The sequence below is a fragment of the Schistocerca nitens genome, chromosome 1 (assembly GCF_023898315.1).
Source record: "Schistocerca nitens isolate TAMUIC-IGC-003100 chromosome 1, iqSchNite1.1, whole genome shotgun sequence".
Lineage (NCBI taxonomy): Eukaryota > Metazoa > Arthropoda > Insecta > Orthoptera > Acrididae > Schistocerca > Schistocerca nitens.
Window position 1 is genome coordinate 1,054,148,888 of NC_064614.1, and position 16,210 is coordinate 1,054,165,097.

The 16,210-nt window shown below is 37.1% G+C and overlaps 1 long non-coding RNA gene across 11 annotated transcripts in view; it reads right to left on the bottom strand.

Annotated features, from left to right (window-relative positions):
- Positions 1 to 16,210, bottom strand: part of LOC126197336 (uncharacterized) — a 168,996-nt gene that overhangs the window by 21,589 nt on the left and 131,197 nt on the right. For 2 of the 11 annotated variants that reach the window (XR_007539730.1, XR_007539714.1), the window contains exon 7: positions 1,846 to 2,879. This is a non-coding gene — a long non-coding RNA (uncharacterized LOC126197336). Of the gene's footprint in view, positions 1 to 461; positions 638 to 1,845; positions 2,880 to 2,933; positions 3,024 to 4,988; positions 5,035 to 5,054; positions 5,410 to 6,981; positions 7,200 to 9,281; positions 9,363 to 9,382; positions 9,738 to 11,345; positions 11,528 to 11,671; positions 11,705 to 13,609; positions 13,696 to 13,872; positions 14,310 to 16,210 lie in introns of those variants that run through there. The other 9 variants (XR_007539756.1, XR_007539708.1, XR_007539741.1 and 6 more) reach the window with 9 other exon arrangements.

Below are 16,210 nucleotides of genomic sequence, written 5' to 3' on the forward strand. Positions count from 1 at the left end.
CCTGTTCTCAACATCAGTACAACTCATTTGCCTAATAGGGGTACCAATAGAACTCCTTATCCTGTCACACATAAATACTTCCTCACTATCATTATTCTCCAACACACAAACTGAAATAATTAATTCTATGGCTTGGGAAAGGACCACGTCCTCACACACACACACACACCTCCATGCTAAATTTGACCTCACATCAGGTATCTACATCATTTCGACATACATCGTAAATTAACATAATTTCTATAATGTTGGATTTGCGTGGGAGCTTCTCGTTCCAAACAACAAACAGCATCTATACCTCAATGGGAAGGACCATCAATTACACTTTCTGTACACCTTACACATACTGCAACTTTCACTACAACAACAGACTTCCCTTTCTCTCTGCATCTGCATTAGGGTCTTCGAACACCTTCTAGTCTCTTCCTAATTTAAACAGTCACGGGTCTTACTCTCATCACCTGGCTGATACAAAACTCCAAAAACTCAATAATGCAACTCTCACGATCATATTTTATTACAGGTCTCAAACATTACCAACTTGCTAGTCATTCTTTCTTACATCTATACACTCCAACCACACCTATGTTCATTCACCTCTAAGAACTCTTGGGACTCATTCCCACTTTACTTAAACCTATGCCTTCTTCCAATGACTCTTTTAAACACTGTACCCACATTGCCTTTATCAAGACATCATCACTCAATCTACTCTTAGATATACTACCTTCAGTCAGACTTCCCTCTTTTCACAGGGCACCTACGATTAACTTGCAAACAATAATTATAAATCATCCACATTTCTGCTCAAGTCAGGTCTCCTCCTACTCTGCCATACACAGCTTGTCAACTGCAACAATACCTACTCCTTCATTTACATTCATATCTCCAACATGCTACCAGCTCACGCAAGGGACATCCCAGGATTAAGAATTGCCTGGGCAATGGGATTCTCCACCTCATACACTTTAAACTCCATTCTCACAAAATACTCTCTTTTCAGTGTTTCAGCTCATACACATCACCTACATTCAAAATATTTTGAGAATAAACCTATAAACCCTTATCAACTATCCTATATTTTAGGGGATCAATCTACAGGGGGATCAAAGTTTCCTTCATAACAATCAAACCAATATTTATTTTTTTTCTTTTTACCTTTCTATACTCGCTCTAAATTCTCTAATCCTCTCTACCTCATCCAGAGTGAATTATTATTTCATTGGTATTCTATTCGTACATCTCTCTACCAATTTCAACGGATATTTTACTCTCTGGAACAATACATATTCACCTATATGGATTATCATTTCGTCAAGTAACACACACTACTAAATCACCACACCACTAACTGTCCAAACTCAATCTTGTAGGCAGGACATACAGGGGCAACATTAGTTCACTAACCATTCACCACCAAACTATTTGTCAGCAATTAGCCTTCACTTCATCACACCTCTTCACTACCACACCTCATTCCTAACTTTTTTACATTTTCTCTGGGGTACTGTTTTATTTCCTCATATAAACATTTACCTGTACACTGACATAAACTTTTTTTATCTTCTCTGCACCATTCTTCAACCCTGTATTATACCACCTTTACAAAATTTAACATCAGCTTCACCTCACTCAGATTTTTAACATTAACAGACATTTAACATTAACCACTACACTGACACAATCTTCTTTTATCTTCTCTGCACCATTCTTCAACCTTGTTTTATACCACCTTTACAAAATTTAACATCAACTTCACCTCACACAGGTTTTTAACTCTACTTCAAACCAGACACCATCAGTTACTCCATTCATTCGAAAACCCTAACATCACTACTTCATTACCTTCATCATTTCTAATTATCACATTACTCCAATTTCATAAACCTCCACATCACGCACATACCAACTACTTCGTACACACTCTCTCACACTTTAGATGTCTCCACTATATCATTTCCTCTTGTATTCTAAATATTAAGAGACTGTACTTCCTACACCTTTCCACCTCCATAACACATCTCAAAGGGTAAATTCTTTTACACTAAGCCACAACAAACAAAATAAACAGACACAATATAAACCTTCTTTACAATCTTATCAATAACCAAGGGTCACTCAAGTCTCTCTTTATTTACTAGTCTTCACTGTACTTCACTTCACAATAGCTAATAACCCTCCACAATTGGACTCTTTATTACTTCTACAAATTTTAATACTAACACAATCACACTCCAGAAAGCCACTCTCCATTACCAACATCAAGTTTCACCTTCATCATCTACATTTTCAATATTTCCTGTTCTCAACATCAGTACAACTCATTTGCCTAATAGGGGTACCAATAAAACTTCTTATCCCGTCACACATAAATACTTCCTCACTATCATTATTCTCTACCACACAAACTGAAATAACTAATTCTATTGCTTGGGAATGGGCCACGTCCTCACACACACACACCTCCACCCTAAAATTTCACCTCACATCAGGTATCTACATCATTTCGATACACATCTTAAATTAACATAATTTCTATAATGTTGGATTTGAGTGGGAGCCTCTCGTTCCCAACAACAATCAGCATGTATACCTCAATGGGAAGGGCCATCAATTACACTTTCTGTACACCTTACATATACTGCAACTTTCACTACAACAACAGACTATCCTTTTCTCTCTGCATCTGTATTAGGGTCTTCGAACACCTTCTACTCCCTTCCTAATTTAAAAAGTCACGGGTCTTACTCTCATCACGTGTCTCATACAAAACTCCAAAAACTCAATAATGCAACTCTCACGATCATATTTTATTACAGGTCTCAAACATTACCAACTTGCTAGTCATTGTTTCTTACATCTATACACTCCAACCACACCTATGTTCATTCACCTCTAAGAACTCTTGGGACTCATTTTCTCTTTACTTAAACCTATGCCTTCTTCCAATGTCTCTTTTAAACACTGTACCCACATTGCCTTTATCAAGACATCATCACTCAATCTACTCTTAGATATACTACCTTCAGTCAGACTTCCCTCTTTTCACAGGGCACCTACGATTAACTTGCAAACAATAATTATAAATCATCCACATTTCTGCTCAAGTCACGTCTCCTCCTACTCTGCCATACACAGCTTGTCAACTGCAACAGTACCTACTCCTTCATTTACATTCATATCTCCAACATGCTACCAGCTCACGCAAGGGACATCCCATGATTGCCTGGGCAATGGGAATCTCCACCTCATACACTTTAAACTCCATTGTCACAAAATACTCTTTTTTCAGTGTTTTCAGCTCATACACATCACCTACATTCCAAATATTTTGAGAATAACCTATAAACCCTTATCAACTATCCTAAATTTTAGGGGATCAATCTACAGGGGGATCAAAGTTTCCTTCATAACAATCAAACCAACATTTGTTTTTTCACTTTCCACCTTTCAATACTCGCTCTAAATTCTCTAATCCTCTCTACCTCAACCAGAGTGAATTATTATTTGATTGGTCTTCTATTCGTACATCTCTCTACCAATTTCAAAGGATATTTTACTCTCTGGAACAATACATATTCACCTCTATGGATTATCATTCCGTCAAGTCACACACACTACTAAATCACCATATCACTAACTGTCCAAACTCAATCTTGTAGGCAGGACGTACAGGGGCAACATTAGTTCACTAACCATTCACCACCAAACTATTTGTCAGCAATTAGCCTTCACTTCATCACACCTCTTCACTACCACACCTCATTCCTAACTTTTTTACATTTTCTCTGGGGTACTGTTTTATTTCCTCATCCAAACATTAACCTCTACACTGACACAACCTTTTTTATCTTCTCTGCGCCCATTCTTCAACCTTGTATTGTACCACGTTTACAAAATTTAACATCAACTTCACCTCACCCAGGTTTTCAACTCAACTTCAAACCATAGACCATCGAGTAGTCCATTCTTTCGAAAACTAGAACATCACTACTTCATTACCTTCATCATTTCTAATTATCACATTACTCCAATTTCATAAACCTCCACATCACACACATACCAACTACTTCGTACACATACTCTCACACGTTTCATGTCTCCACTATATCATTTCCTCTCGTATTCTAAATATTAGGGGAATGTACTTCCTACACATTTCTACCTCCATAACACACCTCAAAGGGTAAATTCTTTTACACTAAGCCACAACAAACAAAATAAACAGACACAATATAAACCTTCTTTACAATCTTATCAATAACCAAGGGTCACTCAAGTCTCTCTTTATTTACTAGTCTTCAGTGTATTTCACTTCACAATAGCTAATAACCCTCCACAATTGGACTCTTTATTACTTCTACAAATTTTAATACTAACACAATCACACTCCAGAAAGCCACTCTCCATTACCAACATCAAGTTTCACCTTCATCATCTACAATTTCAATATTCTCTGGTCTCAACATCAGTACAACTCATTTGCCTAATAGGGGTACCAATAAAACTTCTTATCCTGTCACACATAAATACTTCCCCACTATCATTATTCTCCAACACACAAACTGAAATAATTAATTCTATGGCTTGGGAAAGGACCACGTCCTCACACACACACTCCTCCATGCTAAATTTGACCTCACATCAGGTATCTACATCATTTCGACATACATCGTAAATTAACATAATTTCTACAATGTTGGATTTGCGTGGGAGCTTTTCGTTCCAAACAACAAACAGCATCTATACCTCAATGGGAAGGGCCATCAATTACACTTTCTGTACACCTTACATATACTGCAACTTTCACTACAACAACAGACTTTCCTTTCTCTCTGCATCTGCATTAGGGTCTTCGAACACCTTCTAGTCTCTTCCTAATTTAAACAGTCACGGGTCTTACTCTCATCACCTGTCTCATACAAAACTCCAAGAAATCAATAATGCAACTCTCACGATCATATTTTATTACACGTCTCAAACATTACCAACTTGCTAGTCATTCTTTCTTATATCTATACACTCCAACCACACCTATGTTCATTCACCTCTAAGAACTCTTGGGACTCATTCTCAATTTACTTAAACCTATGCCTTCTTCCAATCTCTCTTTTAAACACTGTACCCACACTGCCTTTATCAACACATCGTCAGTCACTCTACTCTTGGATATACTACCTTCAGTCAGACTTCTCTCTTTTCACAGGGCACATACGTTTAACTCGCAAACAATTATATTAAATCATCCACATTTCTGCTCAACTCAGGTCTCCTCCTACTCTTCCATACACAACGTGTAAACTGCACCAATAGCTACTCCTTCATTTACATTCTTATCTTCAACATGCTACCAGCTCATACAAGGGACATCCAAGGATTAAGAATTGCCTGGGCAATGGGAATCTCCACCTCATACACTTTAAACTCCATTCTCACAAAATACTCTCTTTTCAGTGTTTACAGCTCATACACATCACCTACATTCAAAATATTTTTAGAATAAACCTATAAACCCTTATCAACTATCCTATATTTTAGGGGATCAATCTACAGGGGGATCAAAGTTTCCTTCATAACAATCAAACCAATATTTATTTTTTCTCTTTTTACCTTTCTATACTCGCTCTAAATTCTCTAATCCTCTCTACCTCATCCAGAGTGAATTATTATTTCATTGGTATTCTATTCGTACATCTCTCTACCAATTTCCAAGGACATTTTACTCTCTGGAACAATACATATTCACCTCTATGGATTATCATTTCGTCAAGTCACACACACTACTAAATCACCACATCACTAACTGTCCAAACTCAGTCTTGTAGGCAGGACATACAGGGGCAACATTAGTTCACTAACCATTCACCACCAAACTATTTGTCAGCAATTAGCCTTCACTTCATCACACCTCTTCACTACCACACCTCATTCCTAACTTTTTTACATTTTCTCTGGGGTACTGTTTTATTTCCTCATCCAAACATTAACCTCTACACTGACACAACCTTTTTTATCTTCTCTGCGCCCATTCTTCAACCTTGTATTGTACCACGTTTACAAAATTTAACATCAACTTCACCTCACCCAGGTTTTCAACTCAACTTCAAACCATAGACCATTGAGTAGTCCATTCTTTCAAAAACCAGAACATCACTACTTCATTACCTTCATCATTTCTAATTATCACATTACTCCAATTTCATAAACCTCCACATCACACACATACCAACTACTTCGTACACATACTCTCACACGTTTCATGTCTCCACTATATCATTTCCTCTCGTATTCTAAATATTAGGGGACTGTACTTCCTACACCTTTCTACCTCCATAACACATCTCACAGGGTAAATTCTCTTACACTAAGCCACAACAAACAAAATAAACAGACACAATATAAACCTTCTTTACAATCTTATCAATAACCAAGGGTCACTCAAGTCTCTCTTTATTTACTAGTCTTCACTGTATTTCACTTCACAATAGCTAATAACCTCTCCACAATTGGACTCTTTATAACTTCTACAAATTTTAATACTAACACAATCACACTCCAGAAAGCCACTCTCCATTACCAACATCAAGTTTCACCTTCATCATCTACATTTTCAATATTTCCTGTTCTCAACATCAGTACAACTCATTTGCCTAATAGGGGTACCAATAAAACTTCTTATCCTGTCACACATAAATACGTCCCCACTATCATTATTCTCCAACACACAAACTGAAATAATTAATTCTATGGCTTGGGAAAGGACCACGTCCTCACACACACACACCTCCATGCTAAATTTGACCTCACATCAGGTATCTACATCATTTCGACATACATCGTTAATTTACATAATTTCTATAATGTTGGATTTGCGTGGGATCTTCTCGTTCCCAACAACAATCAGCATGTATACCTCAACGGGAAGGGCCATCAATTACACTTTCTGTACACCTTAATTATACTGCAACTTTCACTACAACAACAGACTATCCATTTCTCTCTGCATCTGTATTAGGGTCTTCGAACACCTTCTACTCCCTTCCTAATTTAAAAAGTCACGGGTCTTACTCTCATCACCTGTCTCATACAAAACTCCAAAAACTCAATAATGCAACTCTCACGATCATATTTTATTACAGGTCTCAAACATTACCAACTTGCTAGTCATTGTTTCTTACATCTATACACTCCAACCACACCTATGTTCATTCACCTCTAAGAACTCTTGGGACTCATTTTCTCTTTACTTAAACCTATGCCTTCTTCCAATGTCTCTTTTAAACACTGTACCCACATTGCCTTTATTAAGACATCATCACTCAATCTACTCTTAGATATACTACCTTCAGTCAGACTTTCCTCTTTTCACAGGGCACCTACAATTAACTTGCAAACAATAATTATAAATCATCCACATTTCTGCTCAACTCAGGTCTCCTCCTACTCTGCCATACACAGCTTGTCAACTGCAACAATACCTACTATTTCATTTACATTCATATCTCCAACATGCTACCAGCTCACGCAAGGGACATCCCATGATTAAGAATTGCCTGGGCAATGGGAATCTCCACCTCATACACTTTAAACTCCATTCTCACAAAATACTCTCTTTTCAGTGTTTTCAGATCATACACATCATCTACATTCCAAATATTTTGAGAATAAACCTATAAACCCTTATCAACTATCCTAAATTTTAGGGGATCAATCTACAGGGGGATCAAAGTTTCCTTCATAACAATCAAACCAATATTTATTTTTTCTCTTTTTACCTTTCAATACTCGCTCTAAATTCTCTAATCCTCTCTACCTCAACCAGAGTGAATTATTATTTGATTGGTCTTCTATTCGTACATCTCTCTACCAATTTCAAAGGATATTTTACTCTCTGGAACAATACATATTCACCTCTATGGATTATCATTCCGTCAAGTCACACACACTACTAAATCACCATATCACTAACTGTCCAAACTCAATCTTGTAGGCAGGACGTACAGGGGCAACATTAGTTCACTAACCATTCACCACCAAACTATTTGTCAGCAATTAGCCTTCACTTCATCACACCTCTTCACTACCACACCTCATTCCTAACTTTTTTACATTTTCTCTGGGGTACTGTTTTATTTCCTCATCCAAACATTAACCTCTACACTGACACAACCTTTTTTATCTTCTCTGCGCCCATTCTTCAACCTTGTATTGTACCACGTTTACAAAATTTAACATCAACTTCACCTCACCCAGGTTTTCAACTCAACTTCAAACCATAGACCATCGAGTAGTCCATTCTTTCGAAAACTAGAACATCACTACTTCATTACCTTCATCATTTCTAATTATCACATTACTCCAATTTCATAAACCTCCACATCACACACATACCAACTACTTCGTACACATACTCTCACACGTTTCATGTCTCCACTATATCATTTCCTCTCGTATTCTAAATATTAGGGGAATGTACTTCCTACACATTTCTACCTCCATAACACACCTCAAAGGGTAAATTCTTTTACACTAAGCCACAACAAACAAAATAAACAGACACAATATAAACCTTCTTTACAATCTTATCAATAACCAAGGGTCACTCAAGTCTCTCTTTATTTACTAGTCTTCAGTGTATTTCACTTCACAATAGCTAATAACCCTCCACAATTGGACTCTTTATTACTTCTACAAATTTTAATACTAACACAATCACACTCCAGAAAGCCACTCTCCATTACCAACATCAAGTTTCACCTTCATCATCTACAATTTCAATATTCTCTGGTCTCAACATCAGTACAACTCATTTGCCTAATAGGGGTACCAATAAAACTTCTTATCCTGTCACACATAAATACTTCCCCACTATCATTATTCTCCAACACACAAACTGAAATAATTAATTCTATGGCTTGGGAAAGGACCACGTCCTCACACACACACTCCTCCATGCTAAATTTGACCTCACATCAGGTATCTACATCATTTCGACATACATCGTAAATTAACATAATTTCTACAATGTTGGATTTGCGTGGGAGCTTTTCGTTCCAAACAACAAACAGCATCTATACCTCAATGGGAAGGGCCATCAATTACACTTTCTGTACACCTTACATATACTGCAACTTTCACTACAACAACAGACTTTCCTTTCTCTCTGCATCTGCATTAGGGTCTTCGAACACCTTCTAGTCTCTTCCTAATTTAAACAGTCACGGGTCTTACTCTCATCACCTGTCTCATACAAAACTCCAAGAAATCAATAATGCAACTCTCACGATCATATTTTATTACACGTCTCAAACATTACCAACTTGCTAGTCATTCTTTCTTATATCTATACACTCCAACCACACCTATGTTCATTCACCTCTAAGAACTCTTGGGACTCATTCTCAATTTACTTAAACCTATGCCTTCTTCCAATCTCTCTTTTAAACACTGTACCCACACTGCCTTTATCAACACATCGTCAGTCACTCTACTCTTGGATATACTACCTTCAGTCAGACTTCTCTCTTTTCACAGGGCACATACGTTTAACTCGCAAACAATTATATTAAATCATCCACATTTCTGCTCAACTCAGGTCTCCTCCTACTCTTCCATACACAACGTGTAAACTGCACCAATAGCTACTCCTTCATTTACATTCTTATCTTCAACATGCTACCAGCTCATACAAGGGACATCCAAGGATTAAGAATTGCCTGGGCAATGGGAATCTCCACCTCATACACTTTAAACTCCATTCTCACAAAATACTCTCTTTTCAGTGTTTACAGCTCATACACATCACCTACATTCAAAATATTTTTAGAATAAACCTATAAACCCTTATCAACTATCCTATATTTTAGGGGATCAATCTACAGGGGGATCAAAGTTTCCTTCATAACAATCAAACCAATATTTATTTTTTCTCTTTTTACCTTTCTATACTCGCTCTAAATTCTCTAATCCTCTCTACCTCATCCAGAGTGAATTATTATTTCATTGGTATTCTATTCGTACATCTCTCTACCAATTTCCAAGGACATTTTACTCTCTGGAACAATACATATTCACCTCTATGGATTATCATTTCGTCAAGTCACACACACTACTAAATCACCACATCACTAACTGTCCAAACTCAGTCTTGTAGGCAGGACATACAGGGGCAACATTAGTTCACTAACCATTCACCACCAAACTATTTGTCAGCAATTAGCCTTCACTTCATCACACCTCTTCACTACCACACCTCATTCCTAACTTTTTTACATTTTCTCTGGGGTACTGTTTTATTTCCTCATCCAAACATTAACCTCTACACTGACACAACCTTTTTTATCTTCTCTGCGCCCATTCTTCAACCTTGTATTGTACCACGTTTACAAAATTTAACATCAACTTCACCTCACCCAGGTTTTCAACTCAACTTCAAACCATAGACCATTGAGTAGTCCATTCTTTCAAAAACCAGAACATCACTACTTCATTACCTTCATCATTTCTAATTATCACATTACTCCAATTTCATAAACCTCCACATCACACACATACCAACTACTTCGTACACATACTCTCACACGTTTCATGTCTCCACTATATCATTTCCTCTCGTATTCTAAATATTAGGGGACTGTACTTCCTACACCTTTCTACCTCCATAACACATCTCACAGGGTAAATTCTCTTACACTAAGCCACAACAAACAAAATAAACAGACACAATATAAACCTTCTTTACAATCTTATCAATAACCAAGGGTCACTCAAGTCTCTCTTTATTTACTAGTCTTCACTGTATTTCACTTCACAATAGCTAATAACCTCTCCACAATTGGACTCTTTATAACTTCTACAAATTTTAATACTAACACAATCACACTCCAGAAAGCCACTCTCCATTACCAACATCAAGTTTCACCTTCATCATCTACATTTTCAATATTTCCTGTTCTCAACATCAGTACAACTCATTTGCCTAATAGGGGTACCAATAAAACTTCTTATCCTGTCACACATAAATACGTCCCCACTATCATTATTCTCCAACACACAAACTGAAATAATTAATTCTATGGCTTGGGAAAGGACCACGTCCTCACACACACACACCTCCATGCTAAATTTGACCTCACATCAGGTATCTACATCATTTCGACATACATCGTTAATTTACATAATTTCTATAATGTTGGATTTGCGTGGGATCTTCTCGTTCCCAACAACAATCAGCATGTATACCTCAACGGGAAGGGCCATCAATTACACTTTCTGTACACCTTAATTATACTGCAACTTTCACTACAACAACAGACTATCCATTTCTCTCTGCATCTGTATTAGGGTCTTCGAACACCTTCTACTCCCTTCCTAATTTAAAAAGTCACGGGTCTTACTCTCATCACCTGTCTCATACAAAACTCCAAAAACTCAATAATGCAACTCTCACGATCATATTTTATTACAGGTCTCAAACATTACCAACTTGCTAGTCATTGTTTCTTACATCTATACACTCCAACCACACCTATGTTCATTCACCTCTAAGAACTCTTGGGACTCATTTTCTCTTTACTTAAACCTATGCCTTCTTCCAATGTCTCTTTTAAACACTGTACCCACATTGCCTTTATTAAGACATCATCACTCAATCTACTCTTAGATATACTACCTTCAGTCAGACTTTCCTCTTTTCACAGGGCACCTACAATTAACTTGCAAACAATAATTATAAATCATCCACATTTCTGCTCAACTCAGGTCTCCTCCTACTCTGCCATACACAGCTTGTCAACTGCAACAATACCTACTATTTCATTTACATTCATATCTCCAACATGCTACCAGCTCACGCAAGGGACATCCCATGATTAAGAATTGCCTGGGCAATGGGAATCTCCACCTCATACACTTTAAACTCCATTCTCACAAAATACTCTCTTTTCAGTGTTTTCAGATCATACACATCATCTACATTCCAAATATTTTGAGAATAAACCTATAAACCCTTATCAACTATCCTAAATTTTAGGGGATCAATCTACAGGGGGATCAAAGTTTCCTTCATAACAATCAAACCAATATTTATTTTTTCTCTTTTTACCTTTCTATACTCGCTCTAAATTCTCTAATCCTCTCTACCTCATCCAGAGTGAATTATTATTTCATTGGTATTCTATTCGTACATCTCTCTACCAATTTCAACGGATATTTTACTCTCTGGAACAATACATACTCACCTCTATGGATTATCATTTCGTCAAGTCACACACACTACTAAATCACCACATCACTAAGTGTCCATACTCAATCTTGTATGCAGGACATACAGGGGCAACATTAGTTCACTAACCATTCACCACCAAACTATTTGTCACCAATTAGCCTTCACTTCATCACACCTCTTCCCTCCACACCTCATTCCTAACTTTTTTACATTTTCTCTGGGGTACTGTTTTATTTCCTCATCCAAACATTAACCTCTACACTGACACAACCTTTTTTATCTTCTCTGCGCCCATTCTTCAACCTTGTATTGTACCACGTTTACAAAATTTAACATCAACTTCACCTCACCCAGGTTTTCAACTCAACTTCAAACCATAGACCATCGAGTGGTCCATTCTTTCGAAAACTAGAACATCACTACTTCATTACCTTCATCATTTCTAATTATCACATTACTCCAATTTCATAAACCTCCACATCACACACATACCAACTACTTCATGCACATACTCTCACACGTTTCATGTCTCCACTATATCATTTCCTCTCGTATTCTAAATATTAGGGGAATGTACTTCCTACACATTTCTACCTCCATAACACACCTCAAAGGGTAAATTCTTTTACACTAAGCCACAACAAACAAAATAAACAGACACAATATAAACCTTCTTTACAATCTTATCAATAACCAAGGGTCACTCAAGTCTCTCTTTATTTACTAGTCTTCACTGTATTTCACTTCACAATAGCTAATAACCCTCCACAATTGGAATCTTTATTACTTCTACAAATTTTAATACTAACACAATCACACTCCAGAAAGCCACTCTCCATTACCAACATCAAGTTTCGCCTTCATCATCTACATTTTCAATATTTCCTGTTCTCAACATCAGTACAACTCATTTGCCTAACAGGGGTACCAATAGAACTCCTTATCCTGTCACACATAAATACTTCCTCACTATCATTATTCTCCAACACACAAACTGAAATAATTAATTCTATGGCTTGGGAAAGGACCACGTCCTCACACACACACACACACACCTCCATGCTAAATTTGACCTCACATCAGGTATCTACATCATTTCGACATACATCGTAAATTAACATAATTTCTATAATGTTGGATTTGCGTGGGAGCTTCTCGTTCCAAACAACAATCAGCATCTATACCTCAATGGGAAGGACCATCAATTACACTTTCTGTACACCTTACACATACTGCAACTTTCACTACAACAACAGACTTTCCTTTCTCTCTGCATCTGCATTAGGGTCTTCGAACACCTTCTAGTCTCTTCCTAATTTAAACAGTCACGGGTCTTACTCTCATCACCTGGCTGATACTAAACTCCAAAAACTCAATAATGCAACTCTCACGATCATATTTTATTACAGGTCTCAAACATTACCAACTTGCTAGTCATTCTTTCTTACATCTATACACTCCAACCACACCTATGTTCATTCACCTCTAAGAACTCTTGGGACTCATTCCCACTTTACTTAAACCTATGCCTTCTTCCAATGACTCTTTTAAACACTGTACCCACATTGCCTTTATCAAGACATCATCACTCAATCTACTCTTAGATATACTACCTTCAGTCAGACTTCCCTCTTTTCACAGGGCACCTACGATTAACTTGCAAACAATAATTATAAATCATCCACATTTCTGCTCAAGTCAGGTCTCCTCCTACTCTGCCATACACAGCTTGTCAACTGCAACAATACCTACTCCTTCATTTACATTCATATCTCCAACATGCTACCAGCTCACGCAAGGGACATCCCAGGATTAAGAATTGCCTGGGCAATGGGATTCTCCACCTCATACACTTTAAACTCCATGCTCACAAAATACTCTCTTTTCAGTGTTTTCAGCTCATACACATCACCTACATTCAAAATATTTTGAGAAGAAACCTATAAACCCTTATCAACTATCCTAAATTTTAGGGGATCAATCTACAGGGGGATCAAAGTTTCCTTCATAACAATCAAACCAATATTTATTTTTTTTCTTTTTACCTTTCTATACTCGCTCTAAATTCTCTAATCCTCTCTACCTCATCCAGAATGAATTATTATTTCATTGGTATTCTATTCGTACATCTCTCTACCAATTTCCAAGGATATTTTACTCTCTGGAACAATACATATTCACCTATATGGAATATCATTTCGTCAAGTAACACACACTACTAAATCACCACACCACTGACTGTCCAAACTCAATCTTGTAGGCAGGACATACAGGGGCAACATTAGTTCACTAACCATTCACCACCAAACTATTTGTCAGCAATTAGCCTTCACTTCATCACACCTCTTCACTACCACACCTCATTCCTAACTTTTTTACATTTTCTCTGGGGTACTGTTTTATTTCCTCATATAAACATTTACCTGTACACTGACATAAACTTTTTTTATCTTCTCTGCACCATTCTTCAACCCTGTATTATACCACCTTTACAAAATTTAACATCAGCTTCACCTCACTCAGATTTTTAACATTAACAGACATTTAACATTAACCACTACACTGACACAACCTTCTTTTATCTTCTCTGCACCATTCTTCAACCTTGTTTTATACCACCTTTACAAAATTTAACATCAACTTCACCTCACACAGGTTTTTAACTCTACTTCAAACCAGACACCATCAGTTACTACATTCATTCGAAAACCCTAACATCACTACTTCATTACCTTCATCATTTCTAATTATCACATTACTCCAATTTCATAAACCTCCACATCACGCACATACCAACTACTTCGTACACACTCTCTCACACTTTAGATGTCTCCACTATATCATTTCCTCTTGTATTCTAAATATTAAGAGACTGTACTTCCTACACCTTTCCACCTCCATAACACATCTCAAAGGGTAAATTCTTTTACACTAAGCCACAACAAACAAAATAAACAGACACAATATAAACCTTCTTTACAATCTTATCAATAACCAAGGGTCACTCAAGTCTCTCTTTATTTACTAGTCTTCACTGTACTTCACTTCACAATAGCTAATAACCCTCCACAATTGGACTCTTTATTACTTCTACAAATTTTAATACTAACACAATCACACTCCAGAAAGCCACTCTCCATTACCAACATCAAGTTTCACCTTCATCATCTACATTTTCAATATTTCCTGTTCTCAACATCAGTACAACTCATTTGCCTAATAGGGGTACCAATAAAACTTCTTATCCCGTCACACATAAATACTTCCTCACTATCATTATTCTCTACCACACAAACTGAAATAACTAATTCTATTGCTTGGGAATGGGCCACGTCCTCACACACACACACCTCCACCCTAAAATTTCACCTCACATCAGGTATCTACATCATTTCGATACACATCTTAAATTAACATAATTTCTATAATGTTGGATTTGAGTGGGAGCCTCTCGTTCCAAACAACAATCAGCATCTATACCTCAACGGGAAGGGCCATCAATTACTCTTTCTGTACACCTTACATATACTGCAACTTTCACTACAACAACAGACTTTCCTTCTCTCTCAGCATCTGCATTAGGGTCTTCGAACACCTTCTACTCTCTTCCTAATAAAAACCGTCACGGGTTTTACTCTCATCACCTGGCTCATACAAAACTCTAAAATCTCAATAATGCAACTCTCACGATCATATTTTATTACAGGTCTCAAACATTACCAACTTGCTAGTCATTGTTTCTTACATCTATACGCTCCAACCACACCTATGTTCATTTACCTCTAAGAACTCTTGGGACTCATTCTCAGTTCCAATCTCTCTTTTACACACTGTATATATACTACCTTCAGTCATACTTCCCTCTTTTCACAGGGCACCTACGATTAACTCGTAAACAATTATATTAAATCATCCACATTTCTGCTCAACTCAGGTCTCCTCCTACTCTGCCATACATAGCGTGTCAACTGCACCAATACAAAC